The 12,676-nt window shown below is 42.9% G+C and overlaps 1 protein-coding gene across 13 annotated transcripts in view; it reads left to right on the top strand.

Moving 5' to 3' along the window:
• Positions 1 to 12,676, top strand: part of LOC137429802 (myocyte-specific enhancer factor 2C) — a 214,021-nt gene that overhangs the window by 19,820 nt on the left and 181,525 nt on the right. Inside the window, exon 1 of one of the 13 annotated variants that reach the window (XM_068120057.2) lies at positions 3,009 to 3,142. The exons of the other annotated variants lie outside the window; for them this stretch is intronic. The gene's annotated coding sequence lies outside the window, so the exon portion shown is untranslated. Of the gene's footprint in view, positions 1 to 3,008; positions 3,143 to 12,676 lie in introns of those variants that run through there. 13 annotated transcript variants of the gene reach the window in all.

The raw sequence follows: 12,676 nt of genomic DNA, 5'->3' as shown, positions 1-12,676 counted from the left end.
TTTTTTTTTTCTGGTCATCTCTCATGCCTCGCTGCCACTGCCTTGTTCAGCCATAAGGAGGGCAAGGATCTCTTATGGGAGGATTATTGCGACCCCAAGGTATTTCCATTCTTATTTGAAGAGCGAGCAGCACCATTGTGCAGATGGGCCAGGTCTTATTCTGATGAATCTTTTTTAAAGCAATTTGTATATAATTGCTATCGCCTTGAGCATATGTCACTTAAAAGTAAAACTATTGTTGAAACAAAATAACATAAACTTGATGGTATAATATATTCAAGCTGAGACTTCCTCGGCCCAATGAGGTGCTGACCTTCTGACGTTAGCGTCATCCATATATCCATTGATCCATTTCTCTTGATAAACAGTATTTGTTTTTCTTATGCGAAAAAATGTTCCATTTGCGTGGGAACAAATGGACGCTTGGCCTTCAATAAACACTTTTGAACTGGGGGTAAAAGCTGAAAATGAGTGTGCTGCCATTGTTTAAATTACTTTGTGTAACTTACCTGAAAGATGGTACTTAAAACACATAGTTCCAACAATCCAGGAAATAGTGCACTTGGATAGTGGTATTCTTGCTCTCTACTCTATAGATTCTTTTCTCTGTTATTTTTCGAGATTATTTGGCAGACATTTTCTCGCTTATGGTCCAGGTGTGCCTTTAACGAGTGCCAAGATGCTTCTTTCCTTATACAACAAAATGGATTGAGTGGGTGAATGTGACATTTGGTACAGCACTTGGTGATAATGGTCTGGTGGTGTTTTTATCATCCTTTGTCTTCAGCACCTTTCTGCCTAGAAGATGTGTGTGCGTGTTTTGGATTTACTGGGATTAGCTCAGCCTATGGCAGTGGCATCCTGACAGTAAATGGATAGATTACTGCCCTCACCATCATCCGTGGGACAGTGCCTGAAGCGCTGCGTGACTGATGCCACTTCAATTTTACGAGGGAGAGAGAGAGAGAGAGAGGAGAGTGAGAGAGTGAGAGAGAGAGAGAGGAGAGAGGAGAGAGAGATTGAGAGATTGAGAGATTGAGAGAGAAAAGCACTGATGGCTGTTAATTTTCCCGGATGTGGAAACAGCTACGGAGTCCAGATTGATGCTTGTCGAAGTCATTAGGCAGTCATCTCTCCATTGCATCCTCCTCTGCTGAAAACCAGTAGTTACATCGCCCTGTAGTTTCAAAATATCAGCATTGAGGGGTGGAGGCCTGCAGTTAAAATGGTCATGTCTGCCGTCTTTAGCGTCCATCAAATACATATATGAGTCATTGAAACTCCCAGATTGCATTCATGCTTGCAGGGTCATGTTGCACAAAACACTTTTACCTGGAAAAACCTGTACTCCAATGCGCAGGCCTTCCTTCAGAAATGTGCAACATCGGGCTTGTGATAGAAGGTACGCGTGCTCGTTTGACCGGTCTTCAGAACTTCAAGAAAGGGGAATTGTGACCCTTTATCAACTGTACCATGTCGACAAAATGAAATTTCATTCCTTTTGCAAGGAGACGAACATTCGAAATTTTTTGTCAAGGGGGAAAAATATGAACCTTCAAGATCACTTCAAGATCATGTGATCTCACATGTTGATGTACACTGTCATGAGATCGTTTGACTCGCTGTTCATTCCGGTGTTCCTTTCACAGGGAGGCAATTTTGCACGTAAAACATGGCAGTTTGTGGAATGTAATCCTGCTTTCCCCCATCCATCAGGCTTTGCTATTGAAGTCATTTTGTGGGCTGTATTATCAAAGTCGCAGCCAACAGACTACTTGGCTTCTGGTCCGGAATTTCGCCAGAGTTTTGAGCATCCATTCGAAGCTGTTAAAGAAATATATCTCTTTATCAATTTTGCTTTCCATTCGCAGAAAGTTCTTATTTTTATTTAGTTAATTTTTAATCCATAATGATTGCCAGAGGCAGAAATGAAGCGAAAAAGAGTGAGCTGGAAGGAATGAGCAGGGAGGATCGAGAGAGAGAGAGAGAGAGAGAGAGAGGAGAGAGGAGAGAGGAGAGAGAGAGAGACACACACACACACACACACACACAGAGACAGAAAAAAAAAAAAAAAAAAAGGAGGAGAGGAGAGGAGAGGAGAGGAGAGGTGAGAGGAGAGGGGAGAAAGGAGAGCAGGCAGCAAGACCGGCATCTAGATGACTTGAACCATAACACAGCTGGATCATATAAACCTATCACCAAGTGTCTACTGAAATCAGCAATGGCTTTCGAGCAGCAATGTTGGAATACGTTTTGTCATCTGAAGAAATAACGTTATGAAGTTACAGTGAGTTTGTGTCTTACCTAAGTTTACAATTTGGAGCCCATGAATGCGAGTGAGAGCGAGAAGCACAATAAAGAAGGCTGGAAGCCTCATCTTGTCTGTCTGTAAATCTGTCCTGTATTCTCCAGCACCTAAGATGATGCTTGGGTTTACCAGGCTCCCAATGTGCTGGAGGAACGGTCGGCAATGCTGGCACAATGCTCGACAGGTAATCTTGCAAACCGCTTGCCGTGCTCACGGAGCAAGGTCGTGAGAGATTGGAAGGGCGCTCTGTGCAGGGCTTATCGTCTTAGGGGAGACAGGGAAAGAACCGTTTCCAGGAAAGTTCCAGCATCACCAACGTGCCACCCGTTTGTGGAGATGTGCTGAAGGATATTTGAGGAGTGCGAATAGCTGAATGTTGGAGTCTCGTTGTCTTTAGGGATTTCTAGTTTTGTGATGATGTGGGAAAGCTAATCCCACTGAAGTAAGTTGCGGCAAATGTGTTGATGCATTTGTAGAGGATTTGAGAGGCAGAACGGCCCCCAAATGCAACGTTTGTGCGTCGGTGAGGAGAAGGAGGCACCTGTTACCTTGAGTGTAGACCTATAAGTGTACACCCAACCCACGCTGTACAATCTTGGCCTGTGGTGGCTAGGCAGCGCACACCACCTTAGGCGTGGGTTGGGCCCTGTGCCACAGTGTGTTGTATTGAGCCTTTTACAGCCTCTTTCAGCTGTTGGACTTTGACGTCGTGCCAGCAACTCAGCCTTGGAATACGTCTGTACAGACGAGCCTGTTACACCCAGCCCGGAAAGGGCCAGAAGAACAGCGGGAAGGTAGCACATTTGTTTTGAGAGTTCCGCCATGTAACACCAGGTATTTCCCACAACATCCCCAGGTGTTGGTATGATTCACTTCGACTCTTTTCTTTTAATATATCTTGTGCACACGCTGGGGTAATTTGAAAGCACATACGTTGCTGGCTGAAGCATCCCACAAGGATTGCTAGTGGAATATGAGCGGTGGGACATAGGGCTGGGTGGTGGGGAGCTATCAACACTGGAGTGAGGAAGAAGAGGAGGAATTTGAACATTATGAAATCGACGAAAGTTTCAAAGTTGATCGTTTTGAAAACCTCTTCACGTTTTGCTCACGTACCCTTGATGGGGCTGACAGCATTCGGAAGAGTGAAAGATCTGCTGTGAAGAAGTACCAATGGTTGCAATTGGGACATCTCATGTGGTGCTGTGGCTGCTTCACTGTCTGAGCTCAAAGCCTGGGGCTTTGTGGAAAAGTTTTTGGGCACTTTGCCTCCTGCTTGCTGCCCAAGTTTATTTCCCTTTTATTTCTTGTTGATTAAGCAGGCCGTGCTGCATTTTTGCAAAGGGGGAAAATCCGCGGTGAAACCACATTGGAACCCTTGTTGGTAACCGCGAGGAAAATTGTCGGGAAGGAGGTGGCATGGTCGGAGCGGGTTGGAGGGTGTAGTCGGGGAGAGTGGGTGGTGGGGGAAGGTTTTAGAGAAAGGGGACTGTGTTTTAATCTTTGCTTTGTACTGTATGTTTTCTGAGCTTACAAAATAATAACAAAACCACGTAAAAAAAAAAAATTGGCAAGCAGGCCGTCTCGCAGCATCCATGAAAGGTGCTTACGCAGTCTTGGGAAATGTTGACGGATTCCTGGATTTAGAAGCATTTGGTGCAGTTGTCTGAGAGTCTGACGGGATCATAATGAAAGATGACAAGACCACCTTTGGCCCGTTCAATGTCATGCATGTGCCATATCTACATCCTAGGAGTCCCTCTCCGCACACAATGGCCTACTCTTTTCACCAAATGCGGCGATATCTTTAACATCCACCATACAGAAGAGACGGCCGGATTTACGTTCCCCAACCAAAGGATGGCAGTGCCCTGAGATTTAGCTCTCCCTGCAGTGCAGCACCAGTGTGGAAGTTTCCTTTTTAGTGAAGTACTGGTTTATCGGGAATCATACCTTGCCTAGACGGCTCGATAACAATCAGCTTACTAATTGAGCCATCTTGCAATAAACAGGAATGTCTCCATGTCACCTAAGGGATTAAAAACAACATTTTATTCAAAACAAAATATCTGTCTTTCGGTATGGGATTGAGGAGACTTGTAATCAACAGCTTCCCACACCTTCCCTGGAGACAGTGACATTATACCTGGGCAGAGGGTTGAAAGAGTGGGGGTTAGAGGGTGGAGTGATTTCCATGTACAACACGAGCCAAGCAATGCTTACAGCCATTGTCTACCTTCTTGTCTCTGTCACTGAATGCCATTATGGATCTGTCAGCGTAAATATCAACACTTTATTTACACACTGCTTCCGGCGGTGTAAATACGAAGTGTGGGAATGCTTGCAGGCATCATGTCACCGAGCTTCCCGTAAAGGTAGCTTCAAATTCAACAGACGGGAGACTTAATCTGTACTTGACCACATTCCTCCTGGCTGTATATGTCACTCATCCTAGAGTGACGTCCTCTGGTTGACACAGCCATATGGTCGGTTGTTTTGCATGTGTTGTAATAATGAGCAATAGAGCGACAAGTTTGCCGGTGTACAAGTGCCCGTTGCTGGCCTACGATTGGTAATCGTCTCTGATGCAAGAGCAGATTATATTGCACCTGCCCAATGTATCATCTACCTGAAATGAGATTTGGAGGTGCTGAAGCAGTATTACACGGAGGAATACAACGGATGGTTTCACCACCATGTTCACACCAGTAGTTATGGCAGGGATTTGCAATTTGGACAGGGTCACCCATGGCTTTTTCTTTTCAAAAGCCATGACCGGATCTCCAGCATCTACAAACAAGCGGTATTATTACAGAATCGAGAGAAGCCTCAACGATAAATCCTAAACAATGACGTTCTCCATGAGGCAACATCCTGCCCATCGGGATCTGGGATGACATTTCACAGTCGGATCCCATTCTGTCGCGAATGAGACAGCTTGAAGCTAGCTCCTATATTTCTATCCTGATGAGATACAATATTGAAAAGTTTTCAAACTTCCTTCTAGTCCTTGTTTAGATGGAAACACATTGAGAAGTGTATGTATTATTTGTGAAATCAATTTGGACGACCAATCTTTAACATTTATATGATGCAGGACGAGGGAGGGAAGCAGTTCTTAGCGGAGATGGATGAGGAAAGGGGTGTCGATGTGGTGGAGATGGGGGTTTTTTTCATTTTTTTTTTTTGCAACAAGCTGGAAAAGGTAACTGAATTTTCCCCTCTCTCCCAGAAAACGTGAGAGATTGATTGCTGAATTCACCTAATGTAGTCGCGATGGAGCAAGGCAGCCGTGGTCGAGAAAGCCACGGTATCGATTCGTAGCAGTATCGGTTTTCCATACTGTTGGGCGAATGTCCACCAAACCTTTCTTGTTCCTTTTTCCACTGCCATTTCATAAAGAGTGCTGGCTGCCAGGAGGCCTTACCTGCCGAAGCACTTAGAGAGCTTGGAGGAATATCCTGCCAGTGATGGGTTGGTGTATCTTTGCCTTCGTAACTTCCTGGGCTCTTTCAGCAAGGAACGATTCATCATGAAGTTGTTGCTGCAGGAATGGAAGGTTAAAAATTTTTTCTTATCATTGACGACCAAGTTCAGGTCCATTGGCTGACCCATCGTGGTATCATTTGTTTAATTTGAATTTACCTAAAACTTCAAGTGTTTTCAACGAATCTTCCAGCAAAGGGTGTTTTATGGATTTGCCTCGCTCTAGTAAGTTCAAAGCTATTCCATCTGTCTTGGAAGGTACTTGTATTTTGGGGTTCTTCCTGCTTTGTGAAGTCATTATTAAAAGGAGAATAAATTCTTCAGAAACTGAGAAGTTTCCGGATCAGACCATTACTGAATATTTCACTTTACTAAGGCAACTTGGTGAATTTAGCAGTGATTTTTGCAGGTTTCACCTTTGTCGGTCTCTGATTGGCTGTGAGAGAGACACGGGATGTAAATATATTGCACAGCCATTCGCACACCCACAAAGGCAGTACTTGGCCGCTTCCACAGAAATCACTAGTAAATTCACTAAGTTGCCTTTACTGCTCCACAGGGATTGGGAAAAGTGCACTAGGCTCCTTTGGAAGCAAAGTACGCCTGACGTTTTGGGCGTATACCCTTCGTCAGAGCAAAAGGCCCTTCTGTTAACCCTTTCATCAGAGAAATAAACCCTTCCCTTCCTGCTCCGACGAAGGATTAATGCCCGAAACGTCAGCTTTACGTAATTGCTTCCCAAAGCGCTTTGGCATACCTTTGTCAACCTCCAGTGCATAATACCTGTCGTTCAAGCCGTACACCTACGCAGGCCAACACAATAGTCTTGGCAGTCTCAAATCCTTTACGGGAGTCTGTTAAGCAGTGTACTGGCCGGTACATTTTGACCAAGTCTAGTATTCCTTTTTACTACCTAATGGTGCTTCTTTTTCATTGAAGACTTTTGAAATGAGAAATTTAATAATGATCAGATGTGGTGATTTTAAGCCTTTTGAAATTTGAGTTGAGTTTCCATTTAAACTTGTTTTTCTGTTTTTATTTATTAAACTATAAGGGTAAACTAGCATACCTATGTTTATATGATAATCACATCATTGATATCCTGTCACCCTCACCAACATTTTCGCTCTACCCACTTGGCAACAATATTCTACCACATTTGCTAGCGTTTTTCATCATCTAAAAAAATACCTGTACTTGTGATTTTAAAATTTGCTGGATGTTCGATGTCACATTTCAAACAAAATCTCACTATCCTGTTTAAAAAAAAAAAAGACGTCTGGACAAAATACAGGTGATATATATATATGAATGAATGAATGAATGAATAATCGTTTTAAGGCCATTTCCCCCGCTAGAGCGGGGGTTAGCCTTGCGGGCCCCATGACAATCATGGTTCCCTGTTTGAGGCAATGTTTTTATGGCCGGATGCCCTTCCTGATGGCAACCCTTAGTCGCCTCTTACGATGCGCAGGGATACGGTGTACCTATTCTAAATCGGGGTACACACCGTGATCATTCATCCCAGCAAGCTGGTACTCAATTTGCCGACCTCGGAAGGATGACAGGCTGAGTCAACCCCCCTGGTGTTAATTCAGTGATCAACCGGGATTCGAACCCAGGATCCTAGGATCCCAAGCCGGCACCCTAACCGCTAAGCCAACACCAGGCTTAAATATATATATTGCAGTCATCCAGGTACATGTTGTGCCCATCTAAAGTTACAAGAGTGCATTAGAGATTTTTACTTCTCCACTACGATAAAGGAGTCGCATTCTTGCTGGATAAGGATCAGCCATCTACATATTACATGGGCAACTAGAAGGGCACATGATGGAGAGCATACCTCTGCCAGCCTCAACAGTTTACGGTTTGTATCCCACCCACTGATGGGCCGGATCTGGATTCAGATCTGAACCAAAATATAATCGGCTTGTTCTTGTCGCCTAACCAACTCATCCACCTAGTTTTGTCATACGTCGCCCACAACCTTTTGAGATATCCTGTTATATATCGTTTTTGACCATATCACTCAATGGTGAAGAATCACTTCGATAATTCTTGTAACTGGAACTGGATCAGGATCTTCACCAAAATGTAGGCAATTTATCCTTGTCGGATACCCAACATGCAAACCACATTTCGTCCAAATCTGTCCACAACTTTTTGAGATATGCTATTCACAGACAAACAAACTGACAGACAGGAGTGAAAACATTACCTCCGTCTACCTTTGGTGGTATTATACCATCTTCGGTGGCGGAAGTGAAAATGGCCACATTTCGGCCTCCTCACCCTCCCACCCCACATTCCTCCCCACCATGACGTTTCTTACATTTCCCGCTCCATTTTCTATGCCACTCTTCTCAACTCAATTTCCTTCTCAACTTCTTCTCAATTTTATTTTTCAGTTTACCTTCTCGTTAGCAAATGATTTTTGTTTACCGCCCAAATTGTCTTAGTGATGTGATGATGGCATTTTTGATGACCTAGGCTGGTAATTACATCACATGGGGTGGTCTGGCATCGTGACACGGGGAGGTAGCACACCCTTACCTTTGGGTTGTTTAGTCTCTGTTCGATTGCTGCCCTAACTATGAACTGTCAGATTGGTATTTTGCAGGCAGAGCGATGCATTACAAAATATGCCACCCTCCGATGGATGTTAGGCCGGGTGTCCTACCTGCTACCAATATTTGGCTGACATTAACAATCCCTTTGTGTCCTTTGCAAAGTGTCATGGCACCCTGAAACAAAATCAGATTTTTGTCCAAAATACACTATGTAGTACTCCCATAATTATTGGGACAGTGAGGAAATATGCACTTGTTAATTCACACTAGTTTATTCTACTTCTAATAAAGTGTCAGTCTTCTTTTGACAACAAGCAAAGTTGGAACCATGCCACTGAAACGTAAAAACAAGATATTTATATCAATTGTTGCCAAATATGAGGTTTAATATTGTGCCATTCCATGGCCTAATCTGTCAGGTTTTGGCCTCCTTGTCCTATTTTCCACATTGGAACAACCTTTTATCGGAACTACATCTTATATGTACGAGTACATTACTCACAGTTGACTTGGAAAGGTCCAAAGTGATGGAAATGTCACAAACCGCTTGCACCAAGGACCATTCCACATTGAAAATCAGCCAGTTGGTTCGCTCTCATCACCTCTTGATTATGTGTGGTTTACAATACCTGCTCCACATCTTTATTATGAAGCTCATGCTTAGGTTAAAGTGAAGATTAGAGTTGCATGGTATTTTGACCGCATAAGACTGGCATACATAGAAGGAAGTGATTACCTATATAATACAGGTTTCTCTATACACATGTAAGGGTTCTTTGACAAGTGGCGTGGCACAAAAGTCAACAACGCATTGCTTCTGACACGTCATTTAAATTATTAGAAGGGAATCTTGTTCATTGTTAAACACTTTCCATATTGGGCCATTGTGTGTTTTCTGCAATTTTTACCTTTTTACCTTTTCTGCAATAATTTTACAATTGGTTTATGTTGTCTCTCTGTCTACAGACATCAGTTTATTAGTCAGGTTAACTATGTTTTTTCGTTCAATTTTTTTGGAGATTAGCAAAACTATACCTTTCTGGAATACTCAGAGCATGAGGAATCCAAAAATTAATGTTGGCATTTGCGTAGACACCTTTGCGAAAATGACATTCAGGACAGTGATGAAGATCTGTAAAAGCATATTCCTGAATGGTATAGACCTAGTAGATCCTGTGTATAGGACTTATAGTTCAATCTGATACTAACAAGGCTGCTTTCTTGCTTTATAAACCCATACCTATAACTTCAAAGGGCTTGCAATATCATGTATTATGTAATACAGTTATATCACAAATATAAAGACAATGTTTTCCAATTACCTTTGTTTGTTGCTTTTCTATAACCTTGAGCACTATTTTGAGGCCTTTATTGGATTCCTTGACCCAGAAAACGTAGGATTAGCATATTTAATTAAGTTTCTAGGTTGACGAGAAGCCGAGATAGCGCAAAATATGTATTTTATGGCGGCCATTTTGAAAATCCAAAATGGCGGCCATGCAGGTGTCTGTGCAAATGCCAACATTGATTTTCGGATTCTCCATGCTCTGATTCCAAAAATGTACAGGTTTGCTAATCCCAAAATTTTGAACGAAATTATATTTGTTAACATAGTGAACCTGATTGTTAACAAAGATGGAGGAACTACTTCAATTGAATATCATATTTTGAACATTGTGGAACATGAATCGGAACTTGAACCTGCAGTTTAGCAGTACTTTGGGTCTGAATTTGGCAAATTGTACGGAATCTCATCTTGGTCACACATGTGACAGGAGTAAAGAATTTTTTTTTTACTATGTTTGCCTGTCTGGCAGTCAAACCAAATTGAAAATCATTCCGAACAGGAAACTTCCGGTTTCTAAGGATGTTCTAAGGGACACAAACAACAGGCACAAATAACTAATGTCACGTGTTAAATAAGGGGGTGTAAAAGATGGTGCAATAACTCCTGAAAAAAGTTTTTTCTACAATCTTTATAAACGTTATTTTATTGCAATTCATTTATATACAGTACTTGAACACTTTTGAACACAAATGATCTTCTTATCACTTTCAAAAACCTTCCATCTTTTTTATGTTGACGGCTCCAGTCACAGACTATATTGTCCTCATCAAGGCCAGGCCTTAAATAAAAGAGAAGAAAAGTGTATGATGAAAAGTGTATGATGTTTGTTTGCAAGAAAGAGGGATTGAAGCTAGCCCAGTAGCTGTATTTTGAGTGAAACAGAAAATAAGACCAGCAATCATGACACGGAGAGTGTAAGATGGTTCCGAGCACCAATTGATTGCTCCAAAATCCGAACGGTTGTACGACCCTGAGCGGTTGCTGTCGACAACCTACGACCTAAAAAACCGGTCCAGCCGGATGGGTGTTTTTTTTCGAAGACGCCATCTCCTTACTGGGTGGCCATTGGCTCACTAAGGGAGCTCATCCGCCCTTTACCAGTTATTGCTTTTAGTCTTGAGGGTGTCACAGTCATGCTCCCCACTTGCAATCCAGTGAGGGTAGTCGGTTTAGTCGCCGACTATCTGACCATGCGGCAGGTAGCACTGGGTTACATGTTACCAGTGGCAGTCAAGAGACTGACCTGACCTCAGAGTACTTGGACATACTGCCCTGACAGTATCTAGCAGTACTTGGGCAAAATATTATGCCATTTTACGTCATCTCGACCAATCCAATTTGCTGCTCGCTCTCACAGTGTTGGAGAATATCGAGATTCAGACAAAATGGCGGTTCGTAGGAAATATCGATCATGCTGGGAAATGCAATAAACAGGAGTTTAAAAGACCTTTCTCGTGTCCTATTTTCTCAGGACTGCACAGGGGGGTAAGGTGTTCTATGAACTCTCTAGTTAGATTTTTTTTCTTTCTTTATAATGTAATAATTTACAGACTAAGCTTTTCAACCAAACCTATAGTATCCTGAATTTTCCTGAGGTTATAACTATAGGTTGCACTGGCATGAACTTATACCCTGATGGGGAGCAGACAGGCAAGCAAGCATGCAGGTACCTCGCGAAAGCAAAATGTCCTAGCAGCAAGAGACGACCAAGATAGGGAGAGTGTGAGTAACAGAGACCTGAATGCATGTAGTCAGGTCCAGAGAGAGAAATACTGCTGAGCCCTGACTTTCATCAACTCGCTGGTTCCTGTCCTGCCTTTCAAGGGACTGACGGGCATCAGACAATGATGTGCCACACTGGTGCGTAGCGAAAGCTTTGGCCAATCCTCATAGTACCGCTCCTGAATTAGTGGGCGGAGTTGGAGTCAATGGTGTGCCACCTCAGTTCCTGCAATCAGAGGCGGCCTTGCTGGAGGGTCTGCCTCGCTATTTATGAATGCCAGAGGGGCTGAGGGTTCTTACTCCTTTCTTTCCTCACCACCATGGTGTGCAGGAGAGGGGGGGGGGGGGGGGCATAACACTGCACACCATGAGCTGTAGGCTGGCTGCCTCAATGTGGAGCTGTGGGGGGACGTCTGGTCCACCACCCACCCCCTCTTCACCTGATCCAACTGGCTCCCACCCGTGGGACACAGGACAAGAAATATTACCCTATCTAGTCTAAAATAGACACAGCCCACCTCCCTGTCGAGCTCTACACCAGACACTTATCCCTATCACGTTTCCATAATACTTAGTTCAAAGTCCTAAAAACTATGCAGAAAAACATGCAGTACTAAGGCCTGAAACTAAATTCTGCCTCCTATCTACAAACATAAGTATTAAAAGTTGGAAAAACTCACAAAACTTTTACATACTTGAATGGATGTTCACAAACATAATGTTGATAGTAAACTGTAATTTTGATGGAACCGGGTAAAAAAGCAATGATATTATTTCCAGAAACTGCTTCTTATCTGCCTCTCTATCCTTGTTATTTTGTTGCTTCTGTGTATTTTTGTGTACCAGGGTAAAGTTTGCCAGGGTACTAATCGGTCTTCATCGTGGATTGTTTGCTACTTTTTTCAGCCAACTGGAATACATGCATCTATATAATATAATACACTAAGGGGTCATCTTTTTGTGTCTACGTCTGTTGTTGCACTGAGCTGTCTATGCTCCCTTATGTGCACTCATCGTCTTCATGGCGACTTTCTCTTTTGCTTTCACTGGTTTTGAACTTTCCTTGACTTTATTTAGCTGGGATGTCAAAGCAAAATCTGTCAGTTTTTCCTGGTTTATGCCGCCATGTTGTTGCTTATAGTTGTTAAATCTCCCACTGTGTAGTTAAATCGCCCTACGCTTTACATGCGGAAAGTTGGTGCCTTCATATTTATTCATTTATTTTGAAATTATTTTATG

Source organism: Myxine glutinosa, chromosome 6, assembly GCF_964187855.1.
Source record: "Myxine glutinosa chromosome 6, kmMyxGlut1.1, whole genome shotgun sequence".
In the NCBI taxonomy this organism is placed as follows: Eukaryota; Metazoa; Chordata; class Myxini; order Myxiniformes; family Myxinidae; genus Myxine; species Myxine glutinosa.
Note: the sequence above shows the minus strand (reverse complement) of the source record. Positions and strands in the feature narration are given on the sequence as shown.